Genomic DNA, 17,076 nt, shown 5'->3' with positions numbered 1-17,076 from the left:
GCGTGTGATGCGTGTGTGTGGCGTGTTTGATGCGTGTGTGTGTGATGCGCGTGTGTGATGCGTGCGTGTGATGCGTGTGTGATGCGTGCGCGTGATGCGTGCGCGTGATGCGTGTGTGATGTGTGTGTGATGCGTGTGTGTGATGCGTGTGTGATGCGTGTGTGATGCGTGTGTGTAGCGCTACGAACCCGGCCGGCTCGAGTTCGATTCCCGCTCTCTCGGCCAATACCCCAGTGATGATTGTCTGAACGGGTCATGGGCTCTCCCCTAGGTCGACTCAGCCTCAAATGAGTACCTGGTGCGGTGTGTAGAAATCGCCACCGGGGAGACCAAGGCGTCTTGGGCGTGGCGTTGGCCACCCACCCCCTCGTGTGCCGTGTCGGCCTTAACAGGTGCTCGCGAACAGCACTTGCCCCAACAGTCTGTTAGTGGCTATACGGGGGATCTTTGTCTTTGTGCGTGTTCTTCTACGGTGGTGAGGAGATGTTGACTACCTCGCCTGGTCTACAGGAGGTCGTGGGTTGGATCCCGACGCTGACGATGCCTGCTGCTGTTGTATATGTGGAGTCTGTGTCTCTCTCTCTCTCATCATCATCACGGTGGTTAGGAGATGTTAACTCCCTCGCCTGGTCTACAGGAGGTCGTGGGTTCGAACCTGACCCTGACGACGCCTGCTGCTGCTGTATATTTGGAGTCTGCGTCTCTCTCTCATCATCATCACGGTGGCTAGGAGATGTTAACTACCTCGCCTGGTCTACAGGAGGTCGTGGGTTTGATCCCGACGCTGACGACGCCTGCTGCTGCTGTATATTTGGAGTCTGCGTCTCTCATCATCATCACAACGGTGGTGAGGAGATGTTAACTACCTCGCCTGGTACACAGGAGGTCGTGGGTTCGATCCCGACGCTGACGATGCCTGCTGCTGATGTATATGTGGAGTCTGTGTCTCTCTCTCTCTCTCATCATCATCACGGTGGCTAGGAGATGTTGACTACCTCGCCTGGTCTACAGGAGGTCGTGGGTTCGAACCTGACCCTGACAACGCCTGCTGCTGTATATGTGGTGTCTGTGTCTCTCTCTCTCATCATCATCACGGTGGCTAGGAGATGTTAACTACCTCGCCTGGTCTACAGGAGGTCGTGGGTTCGATCCCGACCCTGACGACGCCTGCTTGCTGCTGCTGTATATTTGGAGTCTGCGTCTCTCTCTCTCTCTCATCATCATCACGGTGGCTAGGAGATGTTGACTTCCTCGCCTGGTCTACAGGAGGTCGTGGGTTTGTTCCCGACCCTGACGACGCCTGCTGCTGTATATTTGGAGTCTGCGTCTCTCTCTCCCTCCCCGTGATTCCTCCGGTTTTTCCCCACCCACACTTGGAATCAACGTCGCCACCCATTTTACGAGATTCATTTGTGCCACTGCCGTACATTTCCACGCGCTCCGTTGAGCTATCGTTTGTGATGGTCAGAGGGTCGCTCCTGAGAAAAAGCTACACGGCAGCTCGGTTGGGTGAGATAATTAACAAATGGTTTAGATATTCATGGTTCTTTCGGTGAAGTCACGTAGAAGGGAACTAATAAAATGCTAAAAATAAAACATAATAAAAATTCTCACGACGTTATTGCGTTTTATTTGTATTATTTTATTATTTCCCTTCCACGTGACTTTACCGAAAGAACCGATAATATGAATCCCTGCAGTCACGAAAGCTTTAAATCCGAAAAAAAAGATGATGTAGATGATGATGATGATGTTGATGATGATGTTAATGATGATGATGTTGATGATGTGAATGACGCTGTCTTTCCGACATCCTTGTTCTTCACCTGAGGACGGCTGCTTGTGTTGTGGCCGAAACGTCGTGAGAATTGTATTTTATTGTTTTATTTTTATTATTAATATTATTTTATTATTTCCCTTCTACGTGACTTTACCGAAAGAACCGATAATATGAATCCCGGCAGTCACGAAAGAAGCTTTAAATCGAAATTTAAATGCTTTAGAGTTTAGTAGTCCAGTGCTGTATGTGGCTGGCATCTTTGAGTGTTTCTGGGGCCTTTTGGGCGGATTTCTCGGCAACGGTGAGTTGACGTGGGAGGTAAATCAATTAAAAGCCGAGCTTCTTCCACGCAGAGACTGGACGCATGTCTGTTTTTAAAATCATCGTCATCGTCTCCCGCGTACCGGGCAAGGCGGTTAACATCACTGTGGTAACAGCCTCCGGCAAGGTCGGGATGGAACCCACGACCTCCTGCGTACCGGGCGAGGTAGTTAACATCACCGTGGTAACAGCCTCCGGCAGGTTCGGGATCGAACCCACGACCTCCTGCGTACCGGGCGAGGTAGTTAACATCTCTGTGGTAACAGCCTCCGTCAGGGGTCGGGATGGAACCCACGACCTCCTGCGTACCGGGCGAGGTAGTTAACATCACCATGGTAACAGCCTTCGGCAGGTTCGGGATCGAACCCACGACCTCCTGCGTACCGGGCGAGGTAGTTAACATCACCGTGGTAACAGCCTCCGGCAGGGTCGGGATGGAACCCACGACCTCCTGCGTACCGGGCGAGGTAGTTAACATCACCGTGGTAACAGCCTCCGGCAGGGTCGGGATGGAACCCACGACCTCCTGCGTACCGGGCGAGGCAGTTAACATCTCCCAAGCCACCTTGGGGCATCAAGTTGGCAAGCCGGGGTTCGCCCCGTAGCGTGGCGTGTAATCCCCTTCACTCGTGCCCCAGCAGCAGAAGGATGATGGGACAGTGGGGAGCATTTGGGGGTGTGTGTGTGCACCAGAGGTCGCAAGCGGGTTTTGATTCCTTACCCGTACCCGGCCGCACCGGGGTCGCAAACGGGTACCCATTCCCTACCCGTACCCTACCCGAAATGAGTGACAAACGGTGACTCACCAGTGACTCACGGCCTACCCGTACCCGTACCCGGCCGCACCAGGGTCGCAAACGGCTACCCGTACCCGGCCAGGTAGCCGGGTATCGGGTAGGGTACGGGTATTGGGTACCTGATTGCGACCTCTGGGATGAAGCCACGTTGCAGGCGCGGGTGGGTTGATTCTAGGAACTTGAATTGTGAGAAGAGACAAGACGTTGGGAAATGAGTGACAAACGGTGACTCACCAGTGACTCACGGCCTACCCGTACCCGGCCGGGTACGGGTAGCCGGGTATCGGGTAGGGTACGGGTATCGGGTACCCGGTTGCGACCTTTGCCTCACATCGTCTGCGAGCCAGGGCGATGTTCGGGTACAAAAAATTAACCCGTAAAAACAAAGTTTTTCACTATAAATCCTTTATATGCGTTACGGCTAGAGTCCTCTCGTCCTCTGGCTTGAGATGGCTGCCACCTATGGGTCAGATGATTGTCTGCCACCATTAAGCAATTGGTAATTACATATGTAAAAAATTTTTTTCCCTAAACAGTGTAAAATTTAGGAATTTTTTTTAACGAAAATTAATTGTCACGCACAACGAGTCTGTGTAGCAAAATGTCAGCTCGATTGGATCACGGGAAGTGGGTTAAAAAACGACCGAAAGATTTGCACGGTCATAAGCACGCAAGCAAGCAAACAAGCAAGCGAACTTAATATAAAGGATTTAAAAAGAAATCAAAGCTACTGGCTCCTTCCGAGTAGAAGCCTCGGCTAAGCGGGAATTCTAAGCTCCCAAACCTCCCCCCCCCACACACACATCCCCCTCCACCCCTCTTCCTCCGCATTTGCCACCGCAGGTCAACTCGCTCTGCCCTCTCGCCCCTTGCCGCTGAGAGAGAACGGAGGGCCTCGTTTAGCAGGGAGTCTCGTTCATGACGCGTTAGAGAGGGACCCCCTCGTAGTCCGATACATGTTGGCCAACGCTGCTGCTACTGCTACTGCTGCCACTGCTGCTACTGCTGCTGTTGCTGCTGCTGCTGCTCCTGCCGCTACTGTGGCTACTGCTGCTACTGCTGCTCCTGCTGCTGCCTCGTTCACGACGCGTTAGAGAGGGACCCCCTCGTAGTCCGCTACGTGTTGGCCAACGCTGCCGCTGCTGCTGCTACTGCTGCTGCTGCCACTGCTGCTACTGCTGCTGTTGCTGCTGCTGCTACTACTACTACTGCTGCTACTGCTGCTCCTGTTGCTGCCTCGTTCACGACGTGTTAGAGAGAGACCCCCTGGTAGTCCGCTACGTGTTGGCCAACGCTGCTGCTACTGCTGCTGCTAACGCTGCTGTGGCTACTACTGTTGCTGCTTCTGCTACTACTGTTGCTGCTACTGCTGCTACTACTGCTGCTGCTGTTGCTACTGCTGCTGTTGCTGCTGCTGTTGCTGCTGCTGTTATGGCTACTGCTGCTGCTGCTGTTGCTGCTACTGCTGCTACTACAGCTGCTGCTGCTGTGGCTACTGCTGCTGCTGCTGTTGCTGTTGCTGCTGCTACTGTGGTTACTGCTGCTGCTACTACTGCTGCTACTGCTACTACTGCTGCTGCTGTGGCTACTGCTGCTACTGCTGCTACTGCTGTGGCTGCTGCTACTGTTGCTGCCACTGCAGCCGCTGCTGCTGCTACTGCTGCTCCTGTTGCTGCTGCTGTGGCTGCTGCTACTACTACTGCTGCTGCTACTGTGGCGACTGTTGCTACTGTTGCTGCTGCTACTGCTGCTGCTACTGTGGCTACTGCTCCTGTTGCTGCCACTGTAGCCCCTACTGCTGCTGCTACTGCTGCTGCTACTGCTGCTGCTACTGCTGCTACTGTGGCTATTGCTACTGCTACTGTGGCTACTGTTGCTACTGTTGCTGCTGCTACTGTTGCTGCTGCTACTGCTGCTGCTACTGTTGCTGCTGCTACTGCTGCTGCTACTGTTGCTGCTGCTACTGCTGCTACTACTGTTGCTGCTGCTACTGTTGCTGCTGCTACTGCTGCTGCTACTGTTGCTGCTGCTACTGCTGCTACTGCTGCTACTGTGGCTACTGCTGCTACTGCTGATACTGTGGCTACTGCTGCTACTGCTGCTACTACTACTGCTGCTACTGCTGCTACTACTACTGCTGCTACTGCTGCTGCTACTAATGCTGCTACTACTACTGCTGCTACTACTGCTGCGAGGATGACAGGAGTTCGCGCGTGACGAGCTACACCGGGTCACCGAGATCGATACTGAAATGATGGCCATTAAAGCTCCATTGATGTGGATTCCTGGTCACCCCAGGGTCCATCGATTCAGTTAGACTCCCCTGAGGCATCCACCACGTGCACCGCGGGATACTCGCCACCACGCTCACCACCACGCTCACCACCACCATGCTCACCATCACGCTCAACACCATGCTCACCACCACCACGCTCACTACCACCACGCTCACCATCACACTCACCACCACGCTCACTACCACCACGCTCACCATCATGCTCACAACCACCACGCTCAACACCACGCTCACTACCACCACGCTCACAACCACCATCACGCTCACCACCACCACGCTCACCACCGCCACGCTCACCATCACACTCACCACCACCACACTACCACCACCACGCTCACCATCACACTCACCACCACGCTCACCACCACCACGCTCACCACCACGCTCACCACCATGCTCACCATCACACTCACCACCACGCGCACCACCGCCACGCTCACCACCACCACGCTCACCACCGCCACGCTCACCACCGCCACGCTCACCACCGCCACGCTCACCACCGCCACGCTCACCACCACCACCGCCACGCTCACCACCGCCACGCTCACCACCGCCACGCTCACCACCGCCACGCTCACCACCACCACCACCACCACCACCACGCTCACCACCGCCACGCTCACCACCACGCTCACCACCGCCACGCTCACCACCACGCTCACCACCACGCTCACCACCACGCTCACCACCACGCTCACCACCACACTCACCACCACCACGCTCACCATCACGCTCACCACCACCACCACCGCCACGCTCACCACCGCCACGCTCACCACCACGCTCACCACCACGCTCACCACCGCCACGCTCACCACCACCACGCTCACCACCACCACGCTCACCACCACCACGCTCACCACCACGCTCCTCACCACCACGCTCACCACCACCACGCTCACCACCACGCTCACCACCACGCTCACCACCACCACGCTCACCACCGCCACGCTCACCACCGCCACGCTCACCACCACCACCACCACGCTCACCACCGCCACGCTCACCACCACACTCACCACCACCACGCTCACCATCACGCTCACCACCACCACGCTCACCATCACGCTCACCACCACCACCACGCTCAACCACGTTATGGTCATCACCCGCATCTGCGATTAGTACTGTTGGCTCCGTACGGTGCAAAAGACTCAACACTGCACCATAGACTCAACACTGCACCATAGACTCAACACTGCACCATAGACTCAACACTGCACCATAGACTCAACACTGCACCATAGACTCAACACTGCACCATAGACTCAACACTGCACCATAGACTCAACACTGCCCATAGACTCAACACTGTACCATATACTCAACACTGCACCATAGACTCAACACTGCCCATAGACTCAACACTGCACCATAGACTCAACACTGCACCATAGACTCAACACTGCCCATAGACTCAACACTGCACCATAGACTCAACACTGCACCATAGACTCAACACTGCCCATAGACTCAACACTGCACCATAGACTCAACACTGCCCATAGACTCAACACTGTACCATATACTCAACACTGCACCATAGACTCAACACTGCCCATAGACTCAACACTGCCCATAGACTCAACACTGCACCATAGACTCAACACTGCACCATAGACTCAACACTGCACCATAGACTCAACACTGCACCATAGACTCAACACTGCACCATAGACTCAACACTGCCCATAGACTCAACACTGCACCATAGACTCAACACTGCCCATAGACTCAACACTGCCCATAGACTCAACACTGCACCATAGACTCAACACTGCCCATAGACTCAACACTGCCCATAGACTCAACACTGCACCATAGACTCAACACCGCACCATAGACTCAGCACTGCACCATAGACTCAACACTGCACCATAGACTCAACACTGCCCATAGACTCAACACTGCCCATAGACTCAACACTGCACCATAGACTCAACACTGCCCATAGACTCAACACTGCCCATAGACTCAACACTGCACCATAGACTCAACACCGCACCATAGACTCAACACTCCGCACCTCAGATTAGCGCGTTTGGCTCTGTACGGTGCAACAGAAGTTCAACGTACACACACACACACACGCGTGACCGCACACTGCACTGGGTACTGATTTGAAGCTGAGTCGACCTAGAGGAGGCCCAGAACCGGGTTCAGATGAACGTCACCGTCGTTGGCCGAGAGCGGGAATCGAACTCGGGTCGCCGGATTCGTAGCGCTAACCGCTACCCCACCGCTCCCCACACACATTTACGGTATCCATTGCACACACACACACGCACACGCGCGCACAAAGACAAAGATCCACCGTGTAACCTGTAACAGACTGTTGGGGCAAGTGCTGTTAGCGAGCGCCTATGAAGGCCGGCACGGCACACGAGGGGGTGGGTGGCCAGCACCACGCCCGGCCGCCTTTGTCACACACGCCACCCACGCACTGACAGACACTACACACACTACACACACTACACACACTACACACACACACTACACACATACACACTGCACACACACTGCACACACACTACACACACACTGCACACACACTACACACACTACACACACTACACACATACACACTACACACACTACGCACACACACTATACACACACTACACACACACACCGCACATACACACTGCACACACACTACACACACACTGCACACACACTACACACACACACTACACACACACTACACACACACACACACACCGCACATACACACTGCACACACACTACACACACACTGCACACACACTACACACACACACTACACACACACTACACACACACTACACACACACACACCGCACATACACACTGCACACACACCGCACATACACACTGCACACACACTACACACACACACTACACACACACTACACACACACTACACACACACACACCGCACATACACACTGCACACACACTACACACACACTGCACACACACTACATACACACTACACACACTACACACACACACTACACACTGCACATACACACTGCACACACACTACACACTGCACATACACACTGCACACACACTACACACACACTACGCACACACTACACACACACTATACACACATTACATACACACTACACACACTGCACACACCACACACACTACCACACACTACACACTACACACACACTGCACACACTACACACACACAACACACACACACACAACACACACACACAACACACACACACCACACACACCACACACACCACACACATTACACACATTACACACACCACACACACACACACTGCACACACTACACACACACTGCAAACACTACACACACACTACATACACACCACACACACACCACACACTACACACACACCACACACTACACACACACACTGCACACACTCTACACACACACTACACACACACTACACACACTGCACACACTCCACACACACACACTACACACACACACTACACACACACCCCACACACACTACACACACACTACACACCACCCCCCAACACACACTACACACCACACCGCCTACGCACTCACAATACCAACACACTACCCACACACACCACACACACACTACACACCACACCCCACCCACGCGCCACACACACACCACACACACACTTCACATACACTACACACACACCCCACCCACACTACACACACACCCCACCCACACACTACACACACACCACACACACACTACACATACACTACACACACACGACCCACGCACTCACGATACCAACACACCACCCACACACACTACATACACACTCTACACACCACCCACACACACAATACATACACACACAACATTACCCACACACACTACACACACTACACACCACCCCCCAACACACACTCTACACCACACCACCTACGCACTCACAATACCAACACACCACCCACACACACACACCACACACACCACACCCCACCCACACACACTACACACACAACATCACCCACACACACCACACACACACACCACACACGCACTACACACACAACACCACCCACACACCCCACACACACTACACACACACTACACACACGCACTACACACACAACATCACCCACACACACCACACACACACACCCCACACATACTACACACACATACTACACACAACATCACCCACACACCCCACACACACTACACACACACTCTACACAACACCCCCAACACACAGTACACATCACACCCCACCCACGCACCCCACACACACCACACACACACAACACCACCGACACACCCCACACATGCTACACACGCACTACACACACGCACTACACACACAACATCACACACACACCCCACACACACACTACACACAGTCTACACAACACCCCCAACACACACTACACACCACCTCACGTACGCACTCACAATAGCACGGCTCACTCACTGCAGCCAAAGCGTTGATTTATCTTGGGGGGGAGATTCCATGGCTCCGATGTCCAGACGACGTCGTGTGTTCATCCGATTTTAAGACGACTGTCCTAGGCTCTCTCTTCCTCAGCGCTCTCTCCTCGCTCCACTCTCTCTCCGCTCTCTCTCTCTCTGTCTTCGCGAACGCTCTCTCTCTTTTTTTACGATCAGTGGAAACAAAAAGATGCTCGGTGTAGTCAGCACTTTGCTTCGTTCATCATTTCGTAATTTTTTAAATTAAATTTACATTTTTTAACTCTGCTTTATGTAAAGCCCCACCTCTCGCTCGCTCTCTCGTTCGCTCTCTCGCTCGCTCTCTCGCTCGCCCTCTCGGTCGCCCTCTCGCTCGCCCTCTCGCTCGCCCGCTCGCTCTCTCGTTCGCTCGCTCGCTCGCTCTCTCGCTCGCTCTCTCGCTCTCTCTCTTTCTTCGCGAACGCTCTCTCCGCCCTGTCTCTCAGCTCTCTTTCTCTCTCTCTCCCCCCCTCCCTCGTCCTCTCTCTCGCTTTTTTTACGATCAGTGGAAACAAGAAGATGCTCGGTGTAGTCGGCACTTTGCTTCGTTCATCATTTCGTATTTTTTTTAAATCTTAGCTTTATGTAAAACCCCCACCTCTCGCTCACTCTCTCGCTCACTCTCTCGCTCACTCTTTCGCTCACTCTCTCGCTCACTCTCTCGCTCACTCTCTCGCTCACTCTCTCGCTCACTCTCTCGCTCACTCTCTCGCTCACTCTCTCGCTCGCTCTCTCGTTCGCTCTCTCGCTCACTCTCTCGCTCACTCTCTCGCTCACTCTCTCGCTCACTCTCTCGCTCACTCTCTCGCTCACTCTCTCGTTCACTCTATTGCTCACTCTCTCGCTCACTCTCTCGCTCACTCCCTCGCTCACTCTCTCGCTCACTCTCTCGCTCACTCTCTCGCTCACTCTCTCGCTCACTCTCTCGCTCACTCTCTCTCGCTCACTCTCTCAGTCACTCTCTCGCTCACTCTCTCGCTCACTCTCTCGCTCACTCTCTCTCGCTCACTCTCTCAGTCACTCTCTCCTTACTCTCTCTCCGCTCTCTCTCTCACTCTCTCTTCCTCTGCCCCCTCTCTCTCCCCCCTCTCTCTCTCTCCGCTCTCTCCCCCGCTGTCCCTCCTCCTCCTCCCCCCCTCTCTCTCTCTCTCAGCGCAGCTCCGTCAATTCCCACGCCGCCCAAAGTGACCGATCGCCTTGGGCCAGATTCACCTTTCCGTTATTGATAATCATCGCCATCATCGCCATCATCGCCGTCATCGCCGTCATCGGTGTCACCGCCAACACCGTCCGTCCTGTCCGTGCCACCCTCACATTCGCCATGTTTCTGTAGGAAAAGCGAGGTGACCGTGATATGTGAAATAACACAACGTCAAAAAAACACATCTAAATCGCGCCCAATTACGTTCCCGGTGTTGCGAAGCGTTGTTTGGGGGGAAGGGGTGGGGGGCGGGGGGAGGGGAGAGTGGGGGGGCGGGGGAAGGGGGAGGTGGCGGCAAAAGAATGGCTGCGGTGATGGGCACGGTGGAGGGATGTTGTGTGGCTTCTCTCTCTCTCGTCTCTCTCGTGGTCTCTCTCTCGTGAGGTCCTGGGGGGAGGTGAAATCCCTCAGCCTGGAAAACATCGCGGGGCAAAGTGGGGATGACCCTGCCGAGGCTGCGGTGTCTCAAATATTGGAAGAAGAAATCTCACCCCCTGTGAGTGGCTGGCTGAGGTGCCATCTGTTGAGGAAGTACTGAAGGCGATCCGGAGTCTGAGACCAGGAAAGGCACCGGGGCAGAGATGATCTCCCAAGCGAAATGCTGAGGGAGGGTGGCGTTTGTGCACAGACTGCCCTAAATGACATCATAACAACAGTCTGGACCACTGGATGGGTTCCGCAGGATTGGAAGGATGCCCTGGTGGTCCCCCTCTTTAAGAAGGGGGACCGCACAGACTGTAACAACTACAGGGGCATCTCACTCCTCAGTGTGCCGGTTTAACTCGGCTGGATTGTGTGAGGAGCTCACAAATCCTCGAAAGATCTGGACAAAGTCCCATCGGTGAGCTCCTCCGGCAGGCAAGGCTGCGTTGGCTGGGTCATGTAGCCCGCAGGCCCAGCCACCGCATGCCCAAGCAGTTTCTGTTTAGCCGCATAGAGGTGTCTGATTAGGTGTGGCACGGGCTAGAGAAGAGATGGAGTGATGTGGTACAGGAGGACGTGGAGCTGAGTGGACTTGCCGATGACTGGTACCAGCGGTGTCAAGATCGGCCTCTGTGGAGGAGGCTCGTGAAGGACGCTACTGGGCAGTTGGAGGCAGTCGCCCTCCAACAACAACGGAGGGCGGAGGAGCGACGCTCACAACAACGAGCGGAGCGCCGGGTGGCTAAAGCACAGCAAGTTGGCACAGTAGGGGGCACAGGTGGTGCATCAGACACTCATCTCCGTCAGTCGACCTATGGCACCTGGGTCTGTTTCATGACCTCCTGCCAGCGGGCGTTTTACACTTCACGTGGCCTTAACGTGCACATAGCCTGGCACAAGCGCCATGGTGACGTCACCACCACTTAGTGGCGAATGGTTGTTGTTGTTGATGGTGGTGGTGGCAGTCCCCTAGGTCGACTCAGCCTCAAATGAGTACCTGGTGTGGTGTGTAAAACACCGCCACTGGGGAGACAAAGGCGTCCGGGCGTGGTGCTGGCCACCCAGCCCCTCGTGTGCCACAGTGCAGGCCTTCATAGGCGTTCGCTAACAGCACTTGCCCCTACAGTCTGATGCAGGCTACACGGGGGATCTTTGTCTTTGATGGTGCCAGTGTTGGTGATGTTTGGTTCAGAGAAGCCAAACGGTGGAGGTGGTGGTGCTGTTGCTATGAACGTACTTGCACGTATGTGTAGTAAGTTGCAGGAGGCTTGGCCGACCTAGTTGGAGGCAGAGGTGGGACAAAGTCATTGTTATGCAAGTCCAAGTCGAGTCGCAAGTCATCAAATTCATGACTCGAGTCTGACTCGAGTCCAAGTCACATGACTCGAGTCCACATCTCATAGGTGGGACAAAGTCATTGTTATGCAAGTCCAAGTCGAGTCGCAAGTCATCAAATTCATGACTCGAGTCTGACTCGAGTCCAAGTCACATGACTCGAGTCCACATCTCATAGGTGGGACAAAGTCATTGTTATGCAAGTCCAAGTCGAGTCGCAAGTCATCAAATTCATGACTCGAGTCTGACTCGAGTCCAAGTCACATGACTCGAGTCCACACCTCTGGTTGGAGGCACACGTATTTATTAGCACCAACGTATTTACAGAGACGGGGTTACACACAACACTCGAAGGGGTATCGGCCCCTTCACCCGTCTAACAGGGAGAACCCAACGTCTACCCCGGCTAGCCTCTACTCCCAGGTCCTCCACTACAGAGCTAAGGGAGGCTATCTGACCCAGCTCTGGTCAAGCTGGGATTCCCGGCACCCTGAGTCTCCAGACCGGCTCTTATAAGAACGTCGGTCTGGGCTCTCGGGGCCACGCCACCGGCTTGCCCTGGTCGGTCCTGACAAGGACAGCGAGCCAAGGGAGTTCCAGGGCCTACTCTAGCTGGTCTTCACTCTTCGCTGGTTCAAGCTAACACTCGACCTCGAGCCCTCCGGCTCACCACCTTTTATAGCAATCGCCTTCCCCCCCCCGTGGGGGATGGCAGGTGCGGACGTCGATGTAAGCACCTTCTCTGCGTACGGCCATAACCACGCCCCTTGTGTTTGTTTCCCATCCGTACCAATACACCTCTACATATGTACGTCAGGTGTACGTTGTGTGTACGTATCTTAAACTTCTCGGTGCAGTGTTGAGTCTTTGGGCAGTGTTGAGTCGAACGATCTATGTGGGTGTCTGTGTGAATCTGTGGGTGTCTGTGTGAGTCTGTGGGTCTCTGAGTTTGGGTCTCTGTAAGTCTGGCTCTCTGTGTGAGTCTGGGTCTCTGTGAGTCTGTGGGTCTCTATGTGAGTCTGTGGTTGTCCGTGTGAGTTTAGGTCTCTGTGTGAGTCTGTGGGTCTCTGTGTGAGTCTGTGGGTCTCTATGTGAGTCTGTGGGTCTCTGTGTGAGTCTGTGGGTGTCTGTGTGAATCTGTGGATGTCCGTGTGAGTCTGTGGGTATCTGTGTGCATCTGTGTCTCTGTGTGAGTCGGTGGGTCTCTGTGTGAGTCTGTGGGGGTCTCTCTTTGAGTTTGGGTCTATGTGTGAGTCTGGCTTTCTGTGTGAGTCTGTGGGTCTGTGTGAGTCTATGGGTCTCTATGTTAGTCTGTGGGTGTCCGTGTGAGTTTGGGTCTCTGTGTGAGTCTGGCTCTCTGTGTGAGTCGGTGGGTCTCGATGTGAGTCTGTGGGTCTCTCTTTGAGTGTGGGTCTCTGTGTGAGTCTGTGGGTCTCTATGTGAGTCTGTGGCTCTCTCTTTGAGTGTGGGTCTCTGTGTGAGTCTGTGGGTCTCTATACATAGAGTCTGTGGGTCTCTGTGCGAGTTCATGGGTCTCTCTTTGAGTGTGGGTCTCTGTGGATGTTTGTTGAATTTCTTTCAGACCGTACGTAGTCAACCGTGCGAATTGGAGGTACGGGGGAAGGACAACCAATTAAACACAAAAGCAGTTCTAAAGAAATGAGTTTGTCAATCTAGATGATGATTTTTCGCTGTGTGTATCTACATATCTCTTTGGCTCTACTATACATATCTAAATGAGTATATATCTATATGAGTTTCTACATATCATGTATGTCCCTAAGTAGCACTATGTGTCTTTCTGTATCTATATGGGTCTCTATGTATCATGTATGTCCCTAAGTAGCACTATGTGTCTTTCTGTATCGATATGGGTCTCTATGTATCATGTATGTCCCTAAGTAGCACTATGTGTCTTTCTGTATCGATATGGGTCTCTATGTATCATGTATGTCCCTAAGTAGCACTATGTGTCTTTCTGTATCGATATGGGTCTCTATGTATCATGTATGTCCCTAAGTAGCACTATGTGTCTTTCTGTATCGATATGGGTCTCTATGTATCATGTATGTCCCTAAGTAGCACTATGTGTCTTTCTGTATCGATATGGGTCTCTATGTATCATGTATGTCCCTAAGTAGCACTATGTGTCTTTCTGTATCGATATGGGTCTCTATGTATCATGTATGTCCCTAAGTAGCACTATGTGTCTTTCTGTATCGATATGGGTCTCTATGTATCATGTATGTCCCTAAGTAGCACTATGTGTCTTTCTGTATCTATATGGGTCTCTGTGTATCATGTATGCCTAAATAGCTCTATGTGTCTCTGTATCTGTCAGTCTCTATGTATCTATATGGGTCTCTATGTATCTATATGGGTCTCTATGTATCTTTACGAGTCTATGTATCTCTGTGTCGAGAGATAGCATCAGTATCAGGACAGACGGCAACAGTCATAACAACAACAGCAGCAGCAGCAGCAGCAGCAGCAGCAGCAGCAGCAGCAGCAGCAGCAGCAGCAGCAGCAGCAGCAGCAGCAGCAGCAGCAGCAGCAGCAGCAGCAGCAGCAGCAGCAGCAGCAGCAGCAGCAGCAGCAGCAGCAGCAGCAGCAGCAGCAGCAGCAGCAGCAGCAGCAGCAGCAGCAGCAGCAGCAGCAGCAGCAGCAGCAGCAGCAGCAGCAGCAGCAGCAGCAGCAGCAGCAGCAGCAGCAGCAGCAGCAGCAGCAGCAGCAGCAGCAGCAGCAGCAGCAGCAGCAGCAGCAGCAGCAGCAGCAGCAGCAGCAGCAGCAGCAGCAGCAGCAGCAGCAGCAGCAGCAGCAGCAGCAGCAGCAGCAGCAGCAGCAGCAGCAGCAGCAGCAGCAGCAGCAGCAGCAGCAGCAGCAGCAGCAGCAGCAGCAGCAGCAGCAGCAGCAGCAGCAGCAGCAGCAGCAGCAGCAGCAGCAGCAGCAGCAGCAGCAGCAGCAGCAGCAGCAGCAGCAGCAGCAGCAGCAGCAGCAGCAGCAGCAGCAGCAGCAGCAGCAGCAGCAGCAGCAGCAGCAGCAGCAGCAGCAGCAGCAGCAGCAGCAGCAGCAGCAGCAGCAGCAGCAGCAGCAGCAGCAGCAGCAGCAGCAGCAGCAGCAGCAGCAGCAGCAGCAGCAGCAGCAGCAGCAGCAGCAGCAGCAGCAGCAGCAGCAGCAGCAGCAGCAGCAGCAGCAGCAGCAGCAGCAGCAGCAGCAGCAGCAGCAGCAGCAGCAGCAGCAGCAGCAGCAGCAGCAGCAGCAGCAGCAGCAGCAGCAGCAGCAGCAGCAGCAGCAGCAGCAGCAGCAGCAGCAGCAGCAGCAGCAGCAGCAGCAGCAGCAGCAGCAGCAGCAGCAGCAGCAGCAGCAGCAGCAGCAGCAGCAGCAGCAGCAGCAGCAGCAGCAGCAGCAGCAGCAGCAGCAGCAGCAGCAGCAGCAGCAGCAGCAGCAGCAGCAGCAGCAGCAGCAGCAGCAGCAGCAGCAGCAGCAGCAGCAGCAGCAGCAGCAGCAGCAGCAGCAGCAGCAGCAGCAGCAGCAGCAGCAGCAGCAGCAGCAGCAGCAGCAGCAGCAGCAGCAGCAGCAGCAGCAGCAGCAGCAGCAGCAGCAGCAGCAGCAGCAGCAGCAGCAGCAGCAGCAGCAGCAGCAGCAGCAGCAGCAGCAGCAGCAGCAGCAGCAGCAGCAGCAGCAGCAGCAGCAGCAGCAGCAGCAGCAGCAGCAGCAGCAGCAGCAGCAGCAGCAGCAGCAGCAGCAGCAGCAGCAGCAGCAGCAGCAGCAGCAGCAGCAGCAGCAGCAGCAGCAGCAGCAGCAGCAGCAGCAGCAGCAGCAGCAGCAGCAGCAGCAGCAGCAGCAGCAGCAGCAGCAGCAGCAGCAGCAGCAGCAGCAGCAGCAGCAGCAGCAGCAGCAGCAGCAGCAGCAGCAGCAGCAGCAGCAGCAGCAGCAGCAGCAGCAGCAGCAGCAGCAGCAGCAGCAGCAGCAGCAGCAGCAGCAGCAGCAGCAGCAGCAGCAGCAGCAGCAGCAGCAGCAGCAGCAGCAGCAGCAGCAGCAGCAGCAGCAGCAGCAGCAGCAGCAGCAGCAGCAGCAGCAGCAGCAGCAGCAGCAGCAGCAGCAGCAGCAGCAGCAGCAGCAGCAGCAGCAGCAGCAGCAGCAGCAGCAGCAGCAGCAGCAGCAGCAGCAGCAGCAGCAGCAGCAGCAGCAGCAGCAGCAGCAGCAGCAGCAGCAGCAGCAGCAGCAGCAGCAGCAGCAGCAGCAGCAGCAGCAGCAGCAGCAGCAGCAGCAGCAGCAGCAGCAGCAGCAGCAGCAGCAGCAGCAGCAGCAGCAGCAGCAGCAGCAGCAGCAGCAGCAGCAGCAGCAGCAGCAGCAGCAGCAGCAGCAGCAGCAGCAGCAGCAGCAGCAGCAGCAGCAGCAGCAGCAGCAGCAGCAGCAGCAGCAGCAGCAGCAGCAGCAGCAGCAGCAGCAGCAGCAGCAGC

At 54.9% G+C, this 17,076-nt stretch overlaps 1 protein-coding gene and 1 long non-coding RNA gene across 2 annotated transcripts in view; one reads left to right on the top strand and one right to left on the bottom strand.

The window, feature by feature from the left end:
- The window catches only part of LOC144952366 (SLIT and NTRK-like protein 3), a 58,706-nt gene extending 47,661 nt beyond the window's left edge, over positions 1-11,045 (bottom strand). Inside the window, 1 exon segment of the mRNA XM_078882756.1 lies at positions 10,867-11,045. The gene's annotated coding sequence lies outside the window, so the exon portion shown is untranslated.
- Positions 1-17,076, top strand: part of LOC144952369 (uncharacterized) — a 144,103-nt gene that overhangs the window by 103,978 nt on the left and 23,049 nt on the right. The gene's annotated exons all lie outside the window — the stretch shown is intronic.

The sequence above is a fragment of the Lampetra fluviatilis genome, chromosome 67 (genome assembly GCF_964198595.1).
Source record: "Lampetra fluviatilis chromosome 67, kcLamFluv1.1, whole genome shotgun sequence".
NCBI classification, from domain to species: Eukaryota; Metazoa; Chordata; class Hyperoartia; order Petromyzontiformes; family Petromyzontidae; genus Lampetra; species Lampetra fluviatilis.
This window is presented reverse-complemented; position numbering and strand designations above follow the sequence as displayed.